Here is a 24,483-nt window from a genome sequence, read left to right on the forward strand (position 1 = left end):
TCGTGACATAAGCAAGCAGCAACAAGAGGCCGATGCAATTATGGTGGAAGACATTAGCATTAATGCTGCTAAGGCACCAGTTTTATCAGAACTTGACAACATTTCTTTGTCAAAAGAAGAGCAAAGAACAGCAGTGAGTTGTTTTCTTTTCAAAAACAACAAAAGTTGCGTACTGACGTCTACAGTTGCCATGGTTCGCATTATGCAGTTCTCTACGGAGTTTAATCCTCCATAGTGGCTACAACGTCATGTGTTCTGTATCTCTGATTGGCCCGTAAAGATGTGACAGACAGAACGTTCGTTCAATCACCTGCCCTTTCCCAAATGCTGACTACAAGTGGTTTTCCAGACATCTGGCATGCCAGGTTAAGTAAAATATGTTACAGGCATGATAAACACTGTACAAGTACACCCTTGGTTTATGATTTTCAAAGTAAAAGGCTGATTTAGCATTTCCTCTGAAATAAATCCCCTCTGTCGTACAGAATTCTTGTATTGGATTTTTGGATTGGATTTGACTGGAAACTGGATTTTCCCTGGCTCTGCTACGTACATGTCCATGCTCCTGGGATGGAAAACTAGTCCACTAGTTGGTATTCTAGTCTCCCTCCTCTTCACTTTTCATCTGGTGTTATTTGTCATTATCCCTTTGCAGGCTGTAGAGACGGATGAGTTTGTGACATGAGTCCAGATGAATGGTTTCAAGAAGTAGCAATGGCTCTGATGCCCATCTGTTACACTACTTTGACTGCAGCATTCAGAGGAATTTTTGCCATCATTTATTAATTTTTAAGTTATAAAGTGGTCTGTTAATGTCATCATTTAAACAAAAATATTTAAACTGCACATAAACACAACAGAGTAACAGATCAATTATTTACAGAAGCTGGAGCGTTGGCTGTAGGCAGAAAGCCAGAACAAATTTATTTTCTACTTATTTTTTGGGACTTCAACAAAGCTGCAAGGTTTTACTCACCACATCAATGAGCTGAGCGATAGACAGTCCAAAGTGGACAAGCACCGTGTCCGTGGTGTTTTCCACAGGCCTGGAGAGCTTATTGTAATGTGCGAACAGATTCTGGAGCAGCCTCTCCTCAGCGTGAGCTCGAGGTCCGGCCTGACAAGAAACTGACGGAGGAGAAGAAGAGATTAGACACATAAGGAAAGCTTTGACTAATGGTGTGACCTTTTGTGGCCAGCCTATATCCTTTGGTGGTTTTATAGTGATGAAAAACAAACATTTCAACTGTTATTTTAAAATACATGGGCATGAATCTGTGCTGCCTCTCTTTGCCCATGGCCTTCTTTAAAACCAGTTTGGTTTGGCTCTCTCATTGCACATAAATGTTTTTAAAAGAAACCATGATTTCAAAAGCATAACAGTAATACTGAGTATATTTTCTAATGTATGCATTGCATTCATGTATAATTGATTTAGCTGCCGGGCCATGCCACCATAAAGAATCCACTGTTGTAGATACAGAGAGTAATCTAAAAGGAGGGTGACCTCTATTATACAGGTGGCGTATGGTTACATGAGACTGTATCTGAGAGATGAGACCCACAGAGTGGATGGAGGGGGAGGAGATAAGAGAGAGCAAAAGAGGAAGGATGAATCCGAGTCTGAGGACATCCTCTGTGTCTCTGAGCAGACGTGCTGATGGAGCGATCTGTCCAGACGTCTCATCCCGCCCTCCCTTTTGCCCCCTCCTGGCCTCGGTTTCTCTCCCTGCCATGGACACTCTAATGGAGCAACTCAATCACGCACGCAGGCATAAGGTCCACAGTTAGCTCACAGCGCACTGAGGATGACCCTGGGAACAATTAAAAAGATGGGGTCGTCCTGATGCTCGTACAGTACAATGTCCTTTGTATTCCTATCCTGATACTCAATTAGGTATTTTTCTATTCTGGACCTTGTGCGTCTGTGCAGGTAGTTCAATGGCACAGTGATACATCATCTGCTGTGATTTATATTTCACCAACCTCACGGATATTTCATTTTTCCCTTTCCCTGCTGCATATCTCACCGTCCGTCCTGTGTGAAGCATTATAATGTATTCATTGTTTATTGTGGGAAATGTTAATTGAGCAGGAGCTGAGGGCGGCTTTTTATTACCTTATTAACACTTTGCTTGGATAAATATCACTCTGTCTTTATATTTCACCATCTTATCTTGGGTAACACTTTACAATAAGGTACAGAAAAAGACTGGAATAGTCTCTAGGTAATGAATGAGTAATAACTGCTAATGGACCTGCACAAATATTTTCATCACTGCTGGTAGGGGTTAAGCAATTTGCAGAGGTCACGGTTCAGCTAGTACCTCGTAGTCCAATAAGTTGTCTGTTTGTGCAGGGTTCCTTTAAAGAATATGTGTCTTGCAGAAATGCCACTTGTTTTTTTTTTGTACAAACTTCTTCTCCCATCTCTTGGATACCAAAAAATTGAGAAATAATCATTCATACAAAAAAGACCCTAGTACTTCTTTGTATTGTCTCTATTTGTACCATTATTCACTGCAGTTCCTGTCTGCAGTGACACAGAGGGCCACATCACAGGCTCTTTGCCTCCTTTTCTCTCCATTATGAGCCATAGAGGTCGTCTCCTGTAGGTTCTAAGTGTATGATATGCACTCTTTGGCAAAGCATGACCGAATGACTCAACAGCCTGCCATTGGTTGTCACATCCATTTGTTATAACAATGATATCTGCTGAGAATAATTTATTTTCCACAGACGAATTTAGCTCTTATATCTCGTATATTAACTCATACAGCACCGTGCATCCTTGGGGCGGGAATCACAGGGTACCTCACGATACACTATGCGATACACAGTCCACAATACCCGTATTATCACGATACAGCAATAATTGATATATTGCAAGAAAACTGTCTAACAAAACATCACAAAGTATGTCTAACTAGACATTACAAAATGTCATGTGCAGGATTTCTAAATTTATTCACTGCAATTCAGCGTCAGTTTCACAGAATTTGACATGGACTGAGCTGAAGCACTGAACATAAAGTGCATCAAGTCTATACAGTGTATAAAGCTGCAATGTAATTTTAGGTCAATATGGAATATAACAAAACAGAATAAAGCTATTTAAAAAATAGCTCACACTGAATTAAAATGCTCTGGGTTTTTAAAAAAAAAAATTTTTAAGAAAAGGGAATTAAATCAATATAGAGTATATGTGCTCCAATCCCTTATATTTTACGTCATATCAGTTTTTATATCATCATGACAAAGATTTTGTGGAGAGAGACTATGGGTCTAATGGTCACGTCCAGCTTTAAGGACTGATAAACTGTGTTTTGGTGAGGGTATGATGTGACAGGCCAGTGTTCTTTAAATTGTATTACGGAAGCCTTAACAACACAAAGACGGTCCTTTCAAGTAAAACGAAGTATTGACTGTGATTATGGTTGCACGAGTAGAGACCAACGACAGCTTCAACAGGCTTGTTAACATTAGCTGTGATTGCTGTAATTGCAACTGTGGTTTTTAACCTTGCTCCAAACCATTTACTATGAAAATTCTCGTACCATTAGCATAAACACAAGCAAAAATAGTGCCTATTGAAAATTAAAAAGTGGCTAAGCAGACCCAGTTGGGTCCCTGGAGGGTTAAATGGTCCTCAAATCTTTAAGTGAAACTTTATCATCAAGTCTAGAAATTTCCATGAAATGTCCTGAAAATGTTTAAGCCATTTCCTCCTCTTCACCCAAATTCCAGATCCGAATCCCCAAAATACATGTAAATTCTCCATGAAAATGCCACAAAAGTCCAAAGGAATTTCCCCAAATCTTCCATCAAAAATCTACAAAAATATACAACCTATCCCCAAAATTTCCATGTAAATACTTGATCAATTCCAAGCAAATTCCCTAAAATACCCAAACAGCAAACTATCCCAACATTTCAAGCAAATTACTAAAACTCTGAACAATTATTGCATTGTGCTAAGTGTAAAGTTTGGTGAAGGGGGGATTATGATGTGGGGTTGTTTTTCAGGAGCTGGGCTTGGCCCCTTAGTTCCAGTGAAAGGAACTCTGAAAACTTCAGCATACCAAGAGATTTTGGACAATTCCATGCTCCCAACTTTGTGGGAACAGTTTGGGGATGGCCCCTTCCTGTTCCAACATGACTGTGCACCAGTGCACAAAGCAAGGTCCATAAAGACATGGATGAGAGAGTTTGGTGTGGATGAACTTGACTGGCCTGCACAGAGTCCTGACCTCAACTCAATAGAACACCTTTGGGATGAATTAGAGCGGAGACTGAGAGCCAGGCCTTCTCGTCCAACATCAGTGTGTGACCTCACAAATGGGCTTCTGGAAGAATGGTCAAAAATTCCCATAAACACACTCCTAAACCTTGTGGAAAGCCTTCCCAGAAGAGTTGAAGCTGTTATAGCTGCAAAGGGTGGACCGACGTCATATTAAACCCTATGGATTAAGAATGGGATGTCACTAAAGTTCATACGCGAGTCAAGGCAGGTGAGTGAATACTTTTGGCAATATATTGTATGTGCATGCAGGGTCTTAGGAGTTACATTACACACATTACACTATCTTTAGTTGCTGTGTGGTTGCAGTGATAACATCTGGTTGCACACAGTCCCATGGCACTCCCAGACTTGCCTTGAGGCACATCAGTGAGCTGCAGCATCATCTGGGAGCCACAGTCATAGAGGGTAGTTACTCAGTAATTAATCATTACCATAACTCATTCATCCCCTGGTTAATCGGCAGTTAGTTGCTCATCCATTGCCAGTTTCACCTTATTGTTACTGCTGTTTTTATTCTCTTATTAACACTTCAGTCGTGTGACTGCACAGCTCGGCTATATATCACTCTGTCTTTATGTGTCGCTATCTTATCTTGTATTCTTAAAACAGGGACACAGGTGTTGTTGTCATGCTGCCGGCCTTCCTCTCGGGTCCTCTTGCCCACTCAATCAAAGCTGATGGGCTGTCCTTCAGTTCCCTGAAAACTGGCATCTTCTATTCTTAAAGGCATGGGGATCAATATCTTATTAAATGGATAAAGTTTCTTTTTTTTTGCTCATGTCTTTTCTTCCTGTTTGCACCTAATTCGTGTCCAGACGCCAAACAACCTTGAAACGTCTGTGTGTATTTAAGAGAAAGAACCGGGCACGCTCAGGTTCCCTTTGTTTGATCACATCAGCTGAGAGCGATACTGTTCAATGCAGCTGATATTAAATAAAGAGGGACGCTCCTGTGGATTCTACAGCAGCATCACGACTAATGGGTTTAGATGGGGGAGCTCGCAGGGTGTCCTGACTTTGACAATGTGTGGGTCAGAGCAGTAATGTGTGCAGCTAACTGTTGGATGAGTTTACTTCTGTGTGGTGTGCTTTACAGGACACTATGAATAGCATCAGCACAGACTGTGATGTTCTCAGACACTTAGAGGGGAGAAAATACACTTTACACTGTAACACTTTTCAGTTCGGTTGACTTTCTCATCTCTTTTCCTTTCTGAGAGGAAATATCCTGCTCCATCTCCTTAAAACCATTAAAATTTCCAGGATGCTTTTATTATGTCCTCTCCTTTTGTACCGATTCATTCAAGGCACATTCTGCAGAATTTTGAACTGTCTTTATCAATTTAAAAAGCCAATCCTATGTTACGTATATTATTGTTTAGATTACCTCAAACATTTCCAGCAGTTTTTCAAGGTCAGAGAAATTCTCAGTCAGGGAGCTGCCATGACAGTCGCAAGTATGGCATGTTTGTCTGGAAACCCTGGATGTCATGTCAAATCTGCTGCATAAGGTAGTTCAAACTTCCACCTGGAAGCTGCTGTTCTGTTTCTACTCCTCATTCATGTTTGTGCTTCTTACTTGTGACAGGCCATGATAATTCTCTGCAGCATAACTTGAACCCCTTAATGTTGTGGCCCCACTAGACATTTCAAAGGCAAGTAAAGACCTTTTGCATCTGATGTAACATGTCTCTTCTGTCTGGCCCTGCCCCTGTCTGCGCAGCAAAAAACGCATGTTTTTTTAAGATTTATTTTTGGGCATTTTTGTGCCTTTATTAGATAGAGGAGGACAGCGGATAGAACCGGAAACAGGGTCAAGAGTGGGGGAGAGACATGCAGTAAAGGGCCTCAGGCTGGATTCGAACCCAGGTCGCCCCCGTACATGGGGAGCGCCTTTAACCACTAGGCCACCTGCTCCCCAAAACTGCATGTTTTTAGCTTAATTCCAGTGCTGGATAACAATCTTAGCTTCCGACAGTCATGAAAGCAAGATAATCGAGGCTAAACAATCACTGTGCCACATCAGATGTGCTTGTTTTTTAATGTGTGATAAAGCGAGGGCATATAACCACTCTAGGTTTTTTTCACACCTGTTAGTCTGGGGGACTCAGTTCTGTTCAGGGCTCAAAATGCAACATTCTTGCACTTCCCTGTGGTTTGGTTTGCATTTACATTGCAATTGATCAAATGGACCAAACCGTCTGGATAACGTCAAGCCGTTACACATTTTGCGCTGTTGCCCCAAATAAAGATCGGTGAAGGAGAAAAGGAGACAAAACTGAAAATCCACCTCCTTCTGCTGGTCTTTTTTACATAAACAATAAAAAAACACCAAATTTAGTCAGTCTTAGGGTCTCTGCCTTCACACTGGGGCATTATGAGCAGACTGTCCAGCATGTTGTTCTTTACATGAGACGAATAAATAAGCAGCAGATAAAAAGGCGGGCAAACGTGTGAATGAGAGACTATGATGTGTTGCTATGGCTACACAGACGCCAAGCGAGGTACCGGCATGTATTTGAATGCATTATATCACATATATAAATCATTACGCTTTATGCCACTTCCTGCCTTTGCTTCACAAGTTGGTCTGCTGTGCTTTCACACCTCAAACAAATTGCTCCAAGCCCCCCCGCGCTCTGCATTTCCAGTGAGTTAAGACCAGAACTGCTCACCTCTGCGACCTCCTCCTTAATACTACCTCTTCTTTTGAACTGATGATTTTTCAGTAAAAAAAAAAAAAACACCCTCTGAGGCATATTTACTAAACAGAAAATCTATGTCATCTTTTTATTCATACATTTGCTTAATAAAGGATAAATATACTTAAAAAGTGCATTTTCGTGTTCACGCTGGAAGCAACACCAGGGTACATTCTGGGACTGACTAAACGGCGGTTTTCTGTTACGTTAATACACCTTTTCAGGTGTCGTTTTAGTCCTCAGTTCCAAACAAGAGGTAAATAGTGGGGATCGGCAAACATGGACAGTGCTGTTCTGCACTCATCATGTTGTGTTATTCTTTAGATTGAGAGCCCCCTGGTGGCAGGATTTTACGTACTGTGAATTTAACTGTGCTAAGTCATCATCTCATTTCCTCTCTTAGTGTATAACCCACAATTTTCCCGGAGTCTGACAGAGCCCTGCTCTCTACCCTTTCAACTCAGCGATTGTGCTACCTCAGCTTGCACCTAAATCCATCCTGTGTACCAGAAGCTAAACAGAGCAGATCAACCCAAAACAGGAAGTCAGACACAAGAACATACAGAGAAGGAGAAATTCACGTTAAAGTGCACTTCTTCGTGCTGTAAGTGACGCCAGAAAAATGCTCAGCCTGAGAGTGCTTTCAGCATGGAGCAGAAATTTATGTATGAAAACAAAATGTCAGTTTTCTGTTTAATAAATACGCCTTATGAGGGTATCTGACAAAGTTCTTAATTTAAGAAGTAAAGAGTGGAGTTGAATGGAGCTTGGCAGCACTGGTCTGTACTCATCATATCGTGTTATTGTTTGGATTGAGAGCCCCCTGCTGGCAGAATTTTACATACTGGGCATTTAATTGCTCCCAAATAAACCTAGAATGTAAATGTCAGCTACAATGCATAAATGTCAAAGCCTGCACTTCCACTATTCACTGTAGTGGCTAATGTCATGTTAGTGATGTGTTTGCCAGATTCACCAATCATAGTCTCCACATTTGCAAACATTTTGCAAAATCCGTATTATAAAGACTTGTAATGCATGAACCATGCTTACAGGCTACCTGAGTACTCACGACTATTTTACAGTTAATTCGGCACAAAATGGCACTTGAAAATTGGGAAAAAGCAAAGTTACAAGACTGTGTATATATTTCTTCAGGAGGATGAAGGAACTACCTATTCCCCAATCCATTCTGATTCTTTTTACTTGTTAAAAGTAGCTTTCCAAGCTTTCAAACCATATATGTATCTTTCCCTTTACACCTGTCTTTAAAGTAGTGTTTAGGTGTTAAATCATACTACGAGGCCATGTTTCAATGTCTGACAATCATTGTTCACAGGCTGAGTAGACCCCACCAATCAGAGATGTCTATGCAGCACTCTGGGGTTGTTGGATTGGTTTGTACTTTTGGCAGAAATTGCAATAAACTTTCTCTTAAAGAGAGGTTGATATCTGACAAACTTTTGTCTTCTTGAATTTGTACCATTGGTTCTCACTCAGGTAACTTGTAGCAAGTCTATCTTGAATATTTCTGACAGTATGGCTGATAATGAAATCCACTATGTAGAAAATGAATGGGAATTTTACTTCCGGAACCACACTATTGAGCTCTTTAGACATGCTGCCAAGCCCCTTGCACTCCCAATGTTTCAATTTTGCTTAAAATTGAGGAACCTGTTCAGTAAAAACTGCACTCCATAATGAGCATAGACTAGAAAGTAAATCACCATTTTCATTGCATGGATGAATTTCACATAATAATGGTGAAAAGCTGTTAAAAGTGGCCTTCCTGGGGAACATTGGAAGCAATTCCAGAATGCCTTGGAAGTTGCTTGAACCAGCATGAACCACTTTTCGGCTACTTTTAATAGTTACACGTTTACTGTTTAGTTAATAAACCTTGTGTAGGGCAGTTTTTTCTTGATTTAGAGTAGGAGGTACAGTAAGCAGTAGAAGAGGGCAGAGCAGGAGTCCTTACTTGTCATCTTCTGTTAATTTTGTGATTGAAAGGCCCCTGGCAGCTGAATTTACATAACCATAAAGAATTCCCAGATGCTTCCTCCTTTCTCTTTGTATTTTAGGAGGCCTTAGATGTTCTACCAGAATAAATCTATAAGTTATTTAGAAAATGGGTTATAAAGTGATTGCAGACATCATTTCCAGTCAGTTTCAGCTTCTGATGTATTCATTTATTCGAGTAACAATCGGAACAGCTTGATGCTGATTAGATCTAGATGCGTCAGTGTGCTGGACCCATTCTGTCCTCATATGATCTATGTATTCACGTAGACCAATAATGCCTGAGCAGCAAATTTTCATACAAGTGAGTCGTGCTCCTGAATGAGGAGCTTTTACTAGGTCACTAAGCAACAGAGGGACTTTCTCTTGAAGCAACCATTAAAACGACAGAAAAAAAGGCTGTTTTTGTGTGTTCTGAAGGTTGTGTGTTAGTGTCAGTCATTGTGTACTTATCTTGGCAGATTAGCCTTTAGAAACTCCCCATTCTGGTAAATAATGGGACTTAAGCTTCATAAGGGACTGTCTGAAAATTATTTGGATAAGAAAGGAAACTGTCCTTGACCCAGGGCTTCATTTCAGAAAATTTAGTTGCATTTTAGAATATTATCTCAGGACACATTCCCCTTATGAAAAAAATAACTACAATATGGTCCTTCACTACTATATGATCCTATCTGTTGTATATGTTTTATTATAGGCAGAGATGTTGCAGTTTTCTCTTCTGCATCTAATTTGGGTTTATAACCAAGAGTGTTAGCCTGGATGTGTCCTGTCAGAACTGTTGCTTTAGGAATACTGACTGTCATTTTACTGCTGTAAAGTAAGTGTAACCTCCTGTGTGCCAGTCTGTCTGTGCAGACTTCCATGCACAACGTGCACTATGGTTCAAAAAAGCTCCCTTTCTAGTGAACCTTTGGGTTTCATCAGCAGGTGTAAGTTTACCACAGAGCAGGTCGACTCAAACAGGAAGGCATGGACAAGAAAGTGCAAAGCATTCACCCATCCATTTATTTTTCTATACTACTTATCATGTTAGGGGTTGCGGGGGGCTGGAGGCTCACAGCTGTCATTGGGCAAGAGGCAGGATGCACCCTGGACTGGTCCCCAGTCAATCACAGGGCTGCGGAGCATTCAGCAAATTTCAAAACATAACACCATGTACAGACTCAAGGTCATTTGTCCCTACTCTATTTCAACATTGTTAGAAAAGAAAGCAAAATCAAAACAGAATAAAAAGCAAAATCAACCCTGTACTGCCAAAGTGAGCTTGTGGCATGCACTGCTACACCCATATTCCACATACTCAGTCTGCAGCTTTGCATGCATGCCGCCCTTAGCTGCTAGATGCATTTCTGCTGTGATGCACCATGGAGCATGTAAACAACACATAACTCTGCCTTTCTGGAGTTGTTTTGCTGTTTAATTTGTTTTTTTGTGATTTTTTAAAAATCTTACGATTGGTGAATACTTTAGGAAGTTAAAAGTTCCTGTGGTTTTCCACCTCAAAAATGAAATTCTCTCTTCCATGCCATCGTGCTTCCTCTGTAACCTTTTGACCAAATGATGGCTTGTGCCACCAGTTGTAACAAAATGTTGATCTAGTGATTAGATTTACAGTCGTGAGTGCATGCATGGTGTTGTTTTTGGAAACTAACTGCATGCTTTGTGGATTCTTGTTCCTGTTTGGGTCAGTCTGTTCTGCATGGATTGTCATGGTTTGTCTGCGGCCTCTGCTGAAAATAAACTTGATGAGAATCTTTAGCAGAGGCAGTGAAGTGGCGCTTCTGGCACACATCTGAGATAACTGGAGCACATGCTTTTGAATTGCAAAGACAGACTTGAAAAGGGAGTGATTTCCACTGAGGTGTGCTTCATGTCTATATTGCTGTGCAGACAGAGAATGTGTAATTTGAGGGTTAGTCCAGTCAAACTCTAGCTTGGACAGAATGATGCGTACATGGAACCTGTGGAAATTGAGTCACAGTTCTTTAGTGTTACTAAACACTACTGACACTTATACCATGGTCTTGGTGAATACTTGATTCTGATTGGCTCTGGAAGTTCCACTGGTACCCATTCACCTCTGATATATGGACACCCATGGAACTTCACAAGTAGTTCCTGTCAAAAAAAATCTTAACAACATTTCAAATTAATGCGCCACAGCCGTTAGATGACAGGCATAACCATAGCAACCAGAGGCAGTCCTATTTCCTGAGCAGAGAGTACTGTGTTGCCAGCCTAAGGAGCCTGTGGGCCGCCATCAGCTGTCACACAGGAGACAACCATCCTCCGTTCAGGCCTCCACGTTGTTCATTAAGCCCTGATAATTGGACACCTCATCAGGAATTAACCCTTATGAGTATTAAGTATGGTTATTGCAAGGAAGGCAGCACCACATGGGTTCTTAAACCCACATCTGTCATGACAACAAAAAAGGTTATTTGAGTGAATTACCTTGTACTGCATTCCCCTCAACACTAATATCAAAATAAATGTAATAGTAAGACTTCTATTGGTGGAAACACATTGAATGGTTTGAGCTTTGACCAATTAATACTGCCCCCCTGGCACCAATTTGTTATGGTCACAGGTCCATCTACCTGAACCTGCTGATTTTCTTGAGACCTAATTGACTATATTATTGATAAGCGCAGTCAAATGTCACGTCCTGCCCTCCAGAGTGGCCAGGCCCCCATTTGAGAGTGAATGTTGGTAGTTTAGGAAACAGTGGTAGCCACTAGAGCAGAGGCTCTGAAATGGTGTGCCCTGAGGCAAGTCTATGTGTGCATTGGGAATCTGAACAACTATACATTATTACTACAGCCATACAACAACAAAAAGTACTTAATCACATGTAATATCAGCTGTTTTGCATGGATATGGATATGTAGTGCCTTGACGTTATGGGTTGTTCTCAGCTGTGTTGTTAAAAAACGACCGAACTAGAGAGGAAAGTTGTAAAATGTGACAATATTTTATTCCTGCTGACTTTAAGCCAACGATCACTCTGTGACAGCAGGAGCTCATTCACTAACATATCAGTGATGTTTTAATAGCTCAAACTTATCTGACAGTTAAAATACGACATGCGATGTCATTTTATGGCATCTATGGTCACATGATGATGCTCTTTGTCCAATTTGATATAAAGAGCCTGAACAGAAGCTCATATTCATCTACAACATGTTTATTTCCCAGTGTTATGATGGCAACACTTGCTCTGAAAAGTCATCATTTTTATGTTTTCAACTCAGTGACCACATAATTTCAGCTTCTTTTACCTGTTAAACTGTTCTGTTTTTCACATTTTGTTCTTAAAATGCTAATGCCCCATCTTTCCCATTTATCAACATTTATATAGATGGAATATTTTTACCCAGGAAGTCCCCAGTTAGATCCCTCTAATCGACTGGATTAGTGTATTGACTAGTACACTCGGTGAAATCCACCACCACATATTAGACAGTATCTAGGGGTCAGTTCTAGACAGATACAAAGTATGGCAACCATACTACGAGTCAAAAAAGGAAGCTGTTCTTACTTAAAAACATTATTAATTATGAGACAAATGCAATTAAGAGGGAAATGAAACTAACTACTGTGTTAAATTTACTTTTGATTTTTTTTCAGACATCTTTTTGTTAGACTTATGTGACTCTGGGTTTATATATCTTAAAATGACTGTCAGAGTGAACTCTTATTTCTTGTATAGTGTGATACTTCACACTGGAACTAATGGCAAATAAGAACTTCATTATCAGTTCCTTTATAATGATTTAAAAGCACGCACATAGTTGTGTCTCTTTGCAGCAGGTACAAGGAGACACCAGTGCATCCAAAGACCAAGAAGGAGAAAACAGTCATTTTATTTGAAGTGGTTGAAAATATCTTGGAAAAAATGCATTGAATGAGTGAATTATGTATATAATATTGCAAAAAGTGCATCTCTGAGGTCTGTGAGGCTCCCAGGTTTAATATTTAGTGTTTTAACTTCTTACAGCCTGTGTATGAATGAGCATGGCAAAAACAAATTCTATGATGATGACTGACTTAGAAATAGATTAAAAATTACCCTAACAAGCTCCCCGGATAAATTAATGCTCCTTTTTCTACCAATTATAATTTTCATACAGTCCCTTATTTTGACAAATAAAAAAGACATAAGTCAGCTCCTTCATAAAGAAAGGGAGAGGGTTTACCTTGTGGGGGTAAAGTGAAGAAAAGCAACAGTAAACATTTATAATTATCCATAGTGTCTCAGTCGTATCCAACTCTGAGTGAACTCCCTCCAACTTCTGCTGGATTCAGTCCCAGTCTTCAGTCATCTGTCCTCCTCAGCGAGTCCTCAGGAGGTTAAAACAGTCAGACGGAGAGGTCACGTAGGTCCATGTCAGCCCAGGGCCTCGTCTACCTCGTCGTCCTCTTCATACCATCTGTCCATCTCTTCTGCCGCCCTTCACTCAGCTCAGAGCGTCAGGATGAAGCAGCTCAGACCTGTGGTTCTCCTCATCCAACACCTCAGAGTCCCTCCTCGCTCCGCTGGAATCCTTCATCCAAGTGTGGCTGATCCCTCTCTCCTTCTCCTCCCTCCCTGTCTACATTACTCCCTCCCTCACCTCCCATCTCTCCGCCTCCTCATCTCATCTCTCTCTCTCTCTCTCTCTCTCTCTCAAACACACACCTCATTTCTCTCTTTGCATTTCCCTCCCACTTGTTTTCTTTCCTCCATGCATGCTCCAGTTTACAGCATTTTTAGAGTGAAGTTTTTATTTGCATGTGATGGAAAATGGGCAACACTTTATAATAAGAGTTGGCATAGTTACTCAGTAACAGTTCAGTAAGTAAATGTCTGTTAACCAGGGAAGTAATGAGTATCTAGTTAATCAGTGATGATTAAATATTGAGTAAAATATTACACTTTACAGTAGCTGAAACAAAATGTATCACTAACTGCTTGTTCACCTACAGACATAGTTACTAGGTTATAAATTAGTACCTGACCCCTAATTAAAGAGGGATTTAATGGTAATGATAAAGTGATGAATCAGTAAGGGCTGGGCGACATTTTGAATTCTAAATTTATGTCTGGCCTATACATTTTTAGATGTGGGTAGGACAGTATCATTGATATCAATATACTCCCACATAATGGCACTGTACTTGAGCAGTAGGGATGATATCCCTGCCCTGCCTCATTCTCCATCCATCCATTTTCAGACCTGCAGGCTCAGCAAGTCAACCCCGACATCTCTCCCCCCAGCAATATTTTCCTGCCCCCCCTAAGGGATCCCTAAGCATTCCCAGGCCAAATGAGATATAAAATCCAGATTAGTTCTGGTCTCCTTTCTCTTGGGAATTCCAGAGAGACCTAACCTGACACATCAGATGGATGTGTTTCACACATCCATCTGGAAAACCTCCCATAGACAGTGTTTGGGAAAGGGCAAAGCCTTTGAAAAAAAACTCAGAGGGTGACTGGATGAACATTGTGTCTGTCACATCTTTATGGGCCAGTCAGAGCAACAAAACACGTGTCGTAGCCGCAAACCGTGCGCCCCCAACGACGAATAAACTCCATAGATAGCTGCATAGTGCAAACCATGGCGACTGTAGACATGTCACTACACGACTTTTTGAAATGAAAAACTTTCTTTTAACAAAGAAACTTCATCAAGTTCTGATAAAACTGGCACTTTGGCAGCATCCACGCTAAGCTCTTCCGCCATACTTACACCGGCCTCTTGTTCGTCACGACTCTGCCGCACCTGAAAGTACTGCCCCTCGTTGCTGATTGGTCCTGTCACTTTACAGCCGGGCCCAAACAGTTCAGTTTAGCTTTGCAAGATGGATTTGCCGGTGAGAAACACGGAAACGGGCATATCCATCTGCTTTGCAAGGTTAGAGATGTTAGCTTTTCATCTATCACACAGAACGCACAGCATTAGTCCAGGCAGACGATGAAGTCCAGAGATCGGCATCGCTCTCATGCTGCCTTATTTAAACTTCTCTAGCCAGGCTACACTCTGCCACATTCTCTGTAAGCTGCTCTTGCAACCCTCCTCCACCCCAGCACCTCCTTTATTCTGCTTTTGACTTAATCAGTGCCATTCTCTTGTCATTGATGCCTGCTCTGCTCTGGATTTTTGCTTCTGTCTTATACTTTCTCTATCAGCATAGGAAGAGCAGGAACGTTTGCTGTTCCTGCTTATTGCTTTCCACGTAGGCTAGTGGAAGGGCAGGGGGATCCCAGAAATGATAATAAATGCTATTAGAGAAATATTTATAGCTGCAAATCATGTGTTTCTTAACAAAGTGATCCTGACTGAAGTATTTATGCCCAGTTTTATGTACCTACATTGTCAAACGCTGCCGTAAGACGATCTGTTTTTTATTCCTGGCACTAACAGTACAGCTGAGTGGCATGTCTGTCCTTTTCCAGCTCAGTTATCAGTATGTGAGAGGTGTTACAGTCTGTGTAGATCCATGTGTGTAGATGCTTGTCAGAGTCCAGTCTGGTGGAGGTGCCAGTGACTCATAGCACCTCTGGATAATCTTCAATCTCCTCACTGCCCCGTCTCCCAGGAGCATATCATCTAAAACCCCATCTCCCTTTATCTTACCACCCTCGTCTCCCTCTTAAACACCCCTGACCCTCACCTGCTGTCCGGCGTAATGCTCTCACACAGACACAGACTTCTCCCTCTCTGCACGCTCCCACCGCGTTCCCGCCGTGCTCCTTTTTCTGCTTTTACACTTCATCACTGAGGCTCCGTGCCAAGGCCGGCCATCTATGGAGACAGCTGCATTCGCTGGAGGTGTTGTCCTACATCCTTTTATTTCCCCAGCATGTCAGTTTTGATGACATAAAGAGTGAGAATATAACGGCAGACGTTTGAAAAGCCTCATGTTTACTTGAAATTGCCTATGCAGGATGCTGCTTTGACTTCCTGACAGTTCTTTCTGACTCTGGTACATGATACAGTGCAACAAAAGGAGTCCAGGCGGAGATATATTTTGCTGCTGTAGATGTCTCTGTCAGATATACTTCTTTTCAATTCACTATGAGCCCACAGAGAAAAGCCTCCACAGTGTTTGCATTGATTTTTTCTAATCAAAGATGCAGCTCTCTTGATCCTGCGATGACTAACGGCGACTTGACAGATGAAGAGATTCCTCTCACCAGTGTGCCGCCACAGCGCAGATGTACATTCCTATCATCAGAGATTTAATAGCCGATTATTTACTGGGATTCCTGACAGGAGTCCGGCAGGATTTTCTAAGTGGGACATCGCTGCACCAGGGGGCCACTGGAAGAGGATATTTTCCTTTCAGTAAAGGGCAGGGTGCACAAACAGGCCAATTAAAGCCTGGTGGCTGACACATGCATTAGTTTATCCCACGCCCACGTATAGATACATATAAGCTCCCCATGTGGCCACCTCAGCTCATGAGAAGACCATCTGGAGCGTACAGGGAGTATAAGGAGTGACACTTTTCCCCTCCTGCAGCAGTATGTTTCATAATTCAACCAAACAGGATTTGGGAATCCCAAAGTAAGCACTTTGACCTCTGCCTCTAAAGGTCATAACTCAAAAACACTCACTCTTTGTATGCATCTGTTTAAGCTAAAGAGGATGATCGCCATTAAAATGCTGCTCCACACGGTTTGTTTACAAAGTGAACAATTTTAATGCAACTGGGCTGAAAAATCTGGCAGACGAAAAGAATAAGTTGTCCTGACTTATGTTAACTAAATTAGACTGAAGTGAATCTAAAAGAACTCATCATGACTAGGCTGGAAAGTTTTAGTTGATAACACAACATAAAACCAAAACAATTGTAGTTTTAAAATTCTGACTCTCCGAAGATGAACGGTTTGCTGAAAAACAATACAATACAAACATCTCTAAGATTTTTAAGTCCTGCAATAATTTCAGCTACTACTGTGGGGTCTTGGACCCCATTTGCCCATTTTCACCATTTTTTCACCATTTTTTCACCATTTTTTGCCCATTAAAGCTACTTTTTGTAATTAAATACCACTCATTTCCTATTTTTCCCCCCATTTTTGCCACTCTTGACTGCTTTTTTCCCATTTTAGTAATTTTTTTCTTGTTTTTTTTTTTTCCAACTTTTAGCCACTTTTATCCCATTTTGGCTCCTTTTCACCATTTTTTTTTCCCAATTTCTTGCCCATTAAAGCTATCTTTTGTAATTAAATACTACTTGTTTCCTATTTTTTCCCATTTTTGCCGCTCTTGACTGGCTTTTGCCCATTTTAGTCATTTTAATCTCTTTTTTTTAGCAACCTTTTTTCCAATTTTGGACCATTTTTGCCACTTTTCACCATTTTTTCACCACTTTTTGCCAATTTAAGCTACTTTTTGCCACTAAATACCACTTGTTTCCTCTTATTTGCCCTATTTTGACACTCTTGACTGCTTTTTGCCCATTTTAGTCACTTTTCTCTCATTTTTTGCCACTTTTGGACTTATTTGTATTGCTACTTCAAGCCGTTTTTCACTACTTTTCACCAGTTAGATTGTGGCTCTTACAAAGGTAATTTTCAACAATTTAGCTCTTTGGTTGAGCAGGGTTGCGTAACACTGCTATAGAGATAACTCAATGCATTTACATGTGAAATGAGATTATAGACCATGTTTATTTGATAACCTCCTGTCCTGGTGAAGTTATAGCGTCTGCTTTTTTCTCCTGGCAAACATACAGCTAGACTCAAATACTGAATTAGAAGAAAATCTACACCAAATACTCACAATGACAATAAAACTCCTGTTTCAATGACAACATCCATCCAGATCATTTTGAACAATCTGAGCTCACATCTGGGAGCTATGAGTCGATTTATTTTCTATCAAAGAGAGGCAGAGACCAGATGAGACAACAAGAGATGAACCATGAGGATTCAGTGAAACTGCAGATGCCACGTTTCAACAATTCAGTCACACAGAGAGACACACATGTGCTCAAACATGGAGGGAATGGACCATGACTAAAATGTTGCCAACCTCAGATCAAGGTTATTATAGTTAACTAAAACTAACTAAATAACTAAAACTAAAATTCAAAAATCATTTTAGTTAACTGAAACTAAATAAAAACTAAGCTTTACCAAAAAAAACCCCCCGAAAACTAACTAAAACTATATAGTGCGCTTACAAAACTAACTAAAATAAAATGAAAATGGAGACAGAATATCCTTAGTTTTAGTCTTTGACACAACCATACTGACTGGCACCTACACACAAGTCCAGGGAGTGTAAAATTGCCTGATCTGATTGGTTAAGACTTCACATAGAGGTAGTTTTATGTCTGGAGTTGTATTCAAACATCATCATTAAGTAAATAAAATAATAAGTAAAGAGGAGCCTGTTTTAATATGTTTTTAAAAAAGTATTACGCTCATTCAGCCCTGAAATCTATCCGGAAAAAACTAAAACACCAAAACTAATAAAAACTAAACTAAAATTGAACACAGAAAGTGAAAATGAATAAAAAACAGAAACTAATGAAAAATGCAAAACTATTACAACCTTGCCTCAGATCTTATCCCGTCATTAAATGCAAGGCCGCCAATAAGGGAAGGAAAAGGGGCCCAGCCAAAACTGGGGGCCCATGGAGGCCGGCAAAGTCTTGATCCACTGTAAATTTAAGCTGCGATAACGGACAAACGTATGAAAGCTGCATACCGTATGACATAAGAAAGACAAATTCCTCACAGGGTCGTTGTGTCAGCTGCTGTGACATGAGCCTGATATATTCTCTACAGCGTGGCTAACATGAGAAGCTAGCACCGCCAGCCTTCATTCCTCTTTGCAGATTAATGTCGTGCTTTGATATGTGGCCTCTTTTCACTTTGGCTGGGGAGTTCAAACTTTGATAGCCTACATACCACTCTATTTTCATTTATTTAAAAAACCGTCACACTGCTCTGTTTGTACTACACGCTAACCACTAAGGTACTGCTGAGCTCCTCATATTTACGTCCTGTGAAATGCCGTGGGAACGCTCAGACAGGAAGGCAGAGGCCATTAACTGAAGCTGCAGCGGCCGCCAGTGCTAGGGGGTTCATCACAGTTTTAAAAAAGCATTTTAAATTTAAAGCCTTTGTTTACAAAATATTATAGGTTATTAGTTTAAATGATTCGTTAGTCTCATGCTGGTTAATTTGATAAAAACAATTTAACTGTGTGCATTCCAACTAACAAACACTCTTATCAAAGCAACACTTTTTATCGATGCTGTAGTATAGCATAGCCTTCTTAAGAATGTAAATCCTTTTTTAAAACAGAAACAAAATGTGTTAAAAGGGGCAAAAATGAGCAGAATGGTGGTGAAATGGGATTTTTAAAGTAGCAAAACGTGTTTAAAGTGGCAAAAAATGATTAACAGAGAAAGGAAATAAGAGGTAATGTCATAAAAATGGATCAAAGTGGCAAAAACAGGCAGACATAGAGGTGAAAAGGGGTTACAAATGGCAAAGATGGACATAACAAATACTGACAGGCTGTTAAAATTGGCAAAATTGGGCAAGGAAGTGATGAAAAGGGTTAGTAGTGGCAAAAAAAGGGTCAAAAGAGGAAGCAATAGCTGAAAAGTGGCAATAACAGGCAGAAAAGTGGTGGAAAGGGTTTAAAAGTAGCAAAACCAGGCAGAAAAAGGACTAAAAATGACAAAGATGGACATAAAAATAGTGTCATGCCTTTAAAATCGGCAAAGGTAGGCAAGGGAGTGGTGAAAAAGGGTTAGTGGTGGCAAAATGGGCAAACAAAGGCAAGATTAGTTGAAAAGTGGCAAAAACAGGCACAAAAGTGGTGGAAAGGGTTTAAAAGTGACGGAGATGGATTCAAATTGGCAGAAATGGGCAGAAAAGGTGGTTAAAGTGGTATTTTAACAGCAGCAAAAGTACTGGAAACAGGTAAAAAGAGGCAAAAGCTGTGAAATATTTTTAGAGTGTTAAAGACTACATGATTGCCTGTATAATAGCTAATTTTTTAGTGGCATGGAGGAAAGCAGCAGAGCAGAAACTGAAGATGAAGTACAAGAGAGTGCTTCCAGTTTACACCAGGGAGTTTTAGAGGATTCAAGCCAGTAAAGAGCCTTGTGAATATGAGCAGCCCAATAGTAGAAAGGAAAATTGGGCAATGCTATACCCCCACTAATTTTGCACTTCTGAAGTAGAATTTTAGAAATTCTTGGAGCCTTCTCTCCCCATATAAAGGAGCTTACTAACTGGTCAAGCATTTTGAAAAACTTTTGAGAGAGTAAAAACAGAATGTTTTGAAACAAGAAAAGAAATTGTGGTAAAATGTTCATTTTTACTGCATTTACTCTGCCAATCAATGAAATTGGCAAACTGCTCCATCTTTCAAAGTCAATCTCGGTCTTGGAGACAGGGGGCTCAAAATTAACTGTAAACAGGCTGGGTAGTGTGCGGGTAACATTAATGCCAAGATATTTAAAGGTGGCTTTACTGAATTTAAAGGGCTTATCTGTGTATTGAAGATGGAGAGCAGGCGTATTAATAGGGTAGCATACACTTTTTTAAAGATTTAATTTGTAACCTGAAAAGGAGCTAAAATTGTCTAAAATACATAAAATAGCTGGTATACTAGATGCAGGATCAGTTATGAACAATAACATGTCATCCACATACAAAAGAAGTTTATGTTCAACACCTTTACGTACAAGTGAACAAAGAAGACCATAACTTGATAGAAAGTGGTTCCATCGCCAGTGCAAATAAGAGGGGAGAGAGTGGACATCCTCGGTGTGCCACGTGATAAAGGAAAATAGTCTGACCGTTTATCGTTTGTGTGTACACTGGCTTGTGGAGCTGTACATAAAAAGCTATGACACAAATTTATTCCCAAACCCAAATTTTCCTAACACGGCAAAAAGATATTCCCATTCCACCCTGTCCCTTTCTCAGCATCGAGAGAGAGAGTGCAATCTCAGGGAGTTCAGCATGATTTTTAGAGTAAATCAAATCGAAGAGAGTCCAAGTGTTGAAGAAAAGGTGCCTTCCTGTTATAAATCCATTCTGCTCCTGTCAAATATTTTTAAAAGTGGCAAAAAGGGCAGAAAAGTGGTTAAAGGAGGTTTTAAAAAGTGGCACAAATAAATAAAAGTAAATAATAACAGTTTGACACAATTTTCAGCTCCAGCATAAAGTAACCGTTAGCCAGGATGTTAGCACTAATGCTACTGAGAAGCACATTCCAAAGAGAACAACATAAAGATGCACAAAAATATACATAGGAATAGAGAGGAAGGGTTGCACTTGTGTTTTTCTTGCTCTGCTCATTTTCGGTTCAAATCTAGAGTAGTTGAGGTTTTCTGTGCTCAGCGTACTGAAAAACAACACTTTCTGTTATCTGGAATAGCACCTCGCTCTTGAACGCCTCATCTCTCTCACTGAATCTGGAACATCTGGTGGCTCTGCCTTCCTACTGCTGCATTATTGGCACGTGCGACTACTTTAATGAGTAAATAAAGGGATTTCTATTTCAGTCAGACTGTTGAGAATGGAGTAAAGTTAAGTTACAAGCCAAGCTACAGCATCAAAAACATTGATTTGACAATGCATCTAGCTGGCTTAAAGATTCTCTCTTTAAACTCAAGGCCAGACTCCTTTTATCCTCAGTTATCATAATAACCACAGCTTGATCCTGCTTCTTTAAATTAAATACTCTTTATGTATGTGAGAATAGATGGGAATACCCATCTAATGTTGACTGTATTAGAATATTTTTCATTTGTAAAGAGCTATTCAAAGCATCCTGTAGTAGAGAAATGACGAGTGGGCTATCCCCGTCCCACCAGCCCGTACAACATGTTCTGTTACTGTGTTATAAATTCAAATGGGTTACAAGTGTTACAAATGGCCACATTAGAAGCCAGAATGACAAATCATCATTAAAATATGTGAACACATTTACAGCCGGTTGCTGCCAGAGAACATGAGAAATATCCAGAAGACAATGAAAAGCTCTTTGACAGCAGAGCATCTATACTCACACCTGTGAAGTGACAGAGGCTCATATCTGAAGACGGTTCTTTCTGTGAATAAGCCACACCAGAAACTTGGTGAAAATCGTCATGTACAAGCAGGAATTGGGATTGCTCAAACTGTGAGACCCCAATTACTGTCCCCCAGACCAAAACTAGGGTCTTCATTTCAGAAACTTAAGATTTTATCTCAGTTTGGGAACCACGCTAATTAGGGTGAGGACCTGACTTAGGAACACTTTCTGAAATAAACACAAGATACTTCTGCCTAAATGAAGGGGTTAAAGCTCAGGGAAGAAAGTCCTCATCCCAATTACAGCCTTATGGCCTCCTGACAAGTCACACAACTTGAACCAGGAGAAAAACACGACCATTTACACCCAGAAAGCTGTTTTAGCCTGTCCTTTAAAAAGATTGGAAATTACACTACACTAGTATGTGAATTTAAATTTACTCTGCACTTATGGGATGACATTTAAGAAGCCATATCTTCCCCTTTTTTTGGGGTAAAATAAGAAATGTTCAATTTATATGGCTGTTCATTTCTGACACAATCAACCAAACACCAGCAGCAGCTATCTTTGCCAACATTCTTACTCTATTTCGTGAATAAGGAGGCTTTTTGTATTTCCCACACAGAGCATTGCTTCTATTGCTCCTCAGATGATACAGGAAGAGGCAGGTTAAATAAAGACAAGACAATGACCATTTTTAGAAAAAAATCTCAGTTCATTGCATGTCCACTTGAGGTTGGCTGCAGAAGCAGTGACAGTTGTGAGGTTTACCTCTATTTTCCACATGCTGCACCTGGGGCGCTATCCACTCACAAAGTGCACTGTGGATCAAGCCGCTCCCTTTCTAGTCAGTCTTTGCAACTACAGCTTGTTCTTGAGGTGACAGGAGACTTCTATTGCCTTTGCATCTCATCTTACCGAGTCCAATTGAGATCATCTATAAAGTAAATCATAACAGACAGGTTGTTGGCTTGATTCTGATGATTTTTGCTTTTATTGACAGAAAATGTGAACAACTGCTGCTCCGGGGAAAGAAGTTTAGATTTTATGATGACATCATATAGCTCATACGACTCTGTCTGGTATCTGAGTGCGGTTGCATTCACATTACATATGAACTGTTCCAGAGTCCACTTGAGTCACACCTGCCCACCACTCCAAGTGGGCTCATTTACACTGACACTGACCAAAACAAGCTGGAGTTTGGGCTCAAGTGCACTTGGATCTGAGACCGTGACCCTAGTGTGGAAGCCGCCTTAGGTCGTTTTCACACCTGATAGTACAGAGACTTAGTCCGTTTTGGAACTTTGGTTTGGTTCACATTCACACTGCTCTTGGTCAAATGGACTAAACCGTCTGAACATCTACAACCTCTGCCAATTGGGGGCGCTGTCGTCACAAACAAAAGGCGACCAAGAAGAAAAGAGGGCGCAGATGAAGACAAAACTGGAAATCCATATCCTTCTGCTGGTCTTTTTTCCCACATAAACAATGAAAAAACAACAAATTTACACTGTCTTGGGGTTTCTGCTTTTGCATCGGGGCATTATGAGCAGCCAGCGAGGCGGTGAGCTGTCCAGCATGTCATTCTTTACATAAGACAAATAAATCAGGACCAACTATGATGTGTTGCTATGGCTACACAGGCACCAAGTGAGGTACCAACATGTATTTGAATGTATTAAATCAAATATAAATCCATGTATCTTTACGCTGTATGCAACATCCTGCCTTTGGTTCACAACTTGGTCCGCTTTGCTTCCACACCTCAAACAAACCGTACCAGGGTTTGTTTGGAAGCGGACTGAGAACCCCTGTTTGGTCTGCACCAGAATTCATGTGAGGTTTTACACCACTCCAAACGAACCAGACTATCCAAGAAAACGGACCAGAGTTCACTTAAAGCAGACCAAACAGCTCTGGTGTGAATGCGCCCTTAGTTGCTCTGGTTTGCCTGTAATGACTGTGACTAACAGAACAGCCCCCAAGATAAAAGGCTCTGCCCCTTCTAACCACCTTTTATGGGGTTGTTGCCCCAAAGGATGTGGAATGAATCCCATGTCATCGATAAGTCAAACAGTCTATCTGGCATGTCAGGTTGTCTGTAAGCTCATTAATATTATAATATAGCGTTCTAACAGGAGATTGGAGTGTCTATTTTGGATGTCCAATCCTGAGATGAGATAGGATTCAATGTTTTAAAAAGGAAAAATCTATCCTATCATATCTTAAGACATAAGAGGAGAAGTTTTCATGAGATGCTCCTGAACTTCACTTGAAAATACTGGCCCTTATAACCCTCATCACACCTGAGTACTCTGCATCTCTCTCTGGTTTTTAACAGTGATAGATGATAGATGTCCCCCACCAGCATAGCCTTGTAACTATGGATGCATGCATGCATGTATATGACG

General features: G+C 40.6%; 1 protein-coding gene across 1 annotated transcript in view; it reads right to left on the reverse strand.

The window, feature by feature from the left end:
* LOC121517533 (neuronal acetylcholine receptor subunit alpha-4-like) overlaps nt 1–24,483 on the reverse strand; it is a 98,447-nt gene that overhangs the window by 14,570 nt on the left and 59,394 nt on the right. The window contains exon 2 of the mRNA XM_041799368.1: nt 977–1,128. The gene's annotated coding sequence lies outside the window, so the exon portion shown is untranslated. The remainder of the gene's footprint in view (nt 1–976; nt 1,129–24,483) is intronic.

This window comes from Cheilinus undulatus, linkage group 11, assembly GCF_018320785.1.
Source record: "Cheilinus undulatus linkage group 11, ASM1832078v1, whole genome shotgun sequence".
NCBI lineage: Eukaryota > Metazoa > Chordata > Actinopteri > Labriformes > Labridae > Cheilinus > Cheilinus undulatus.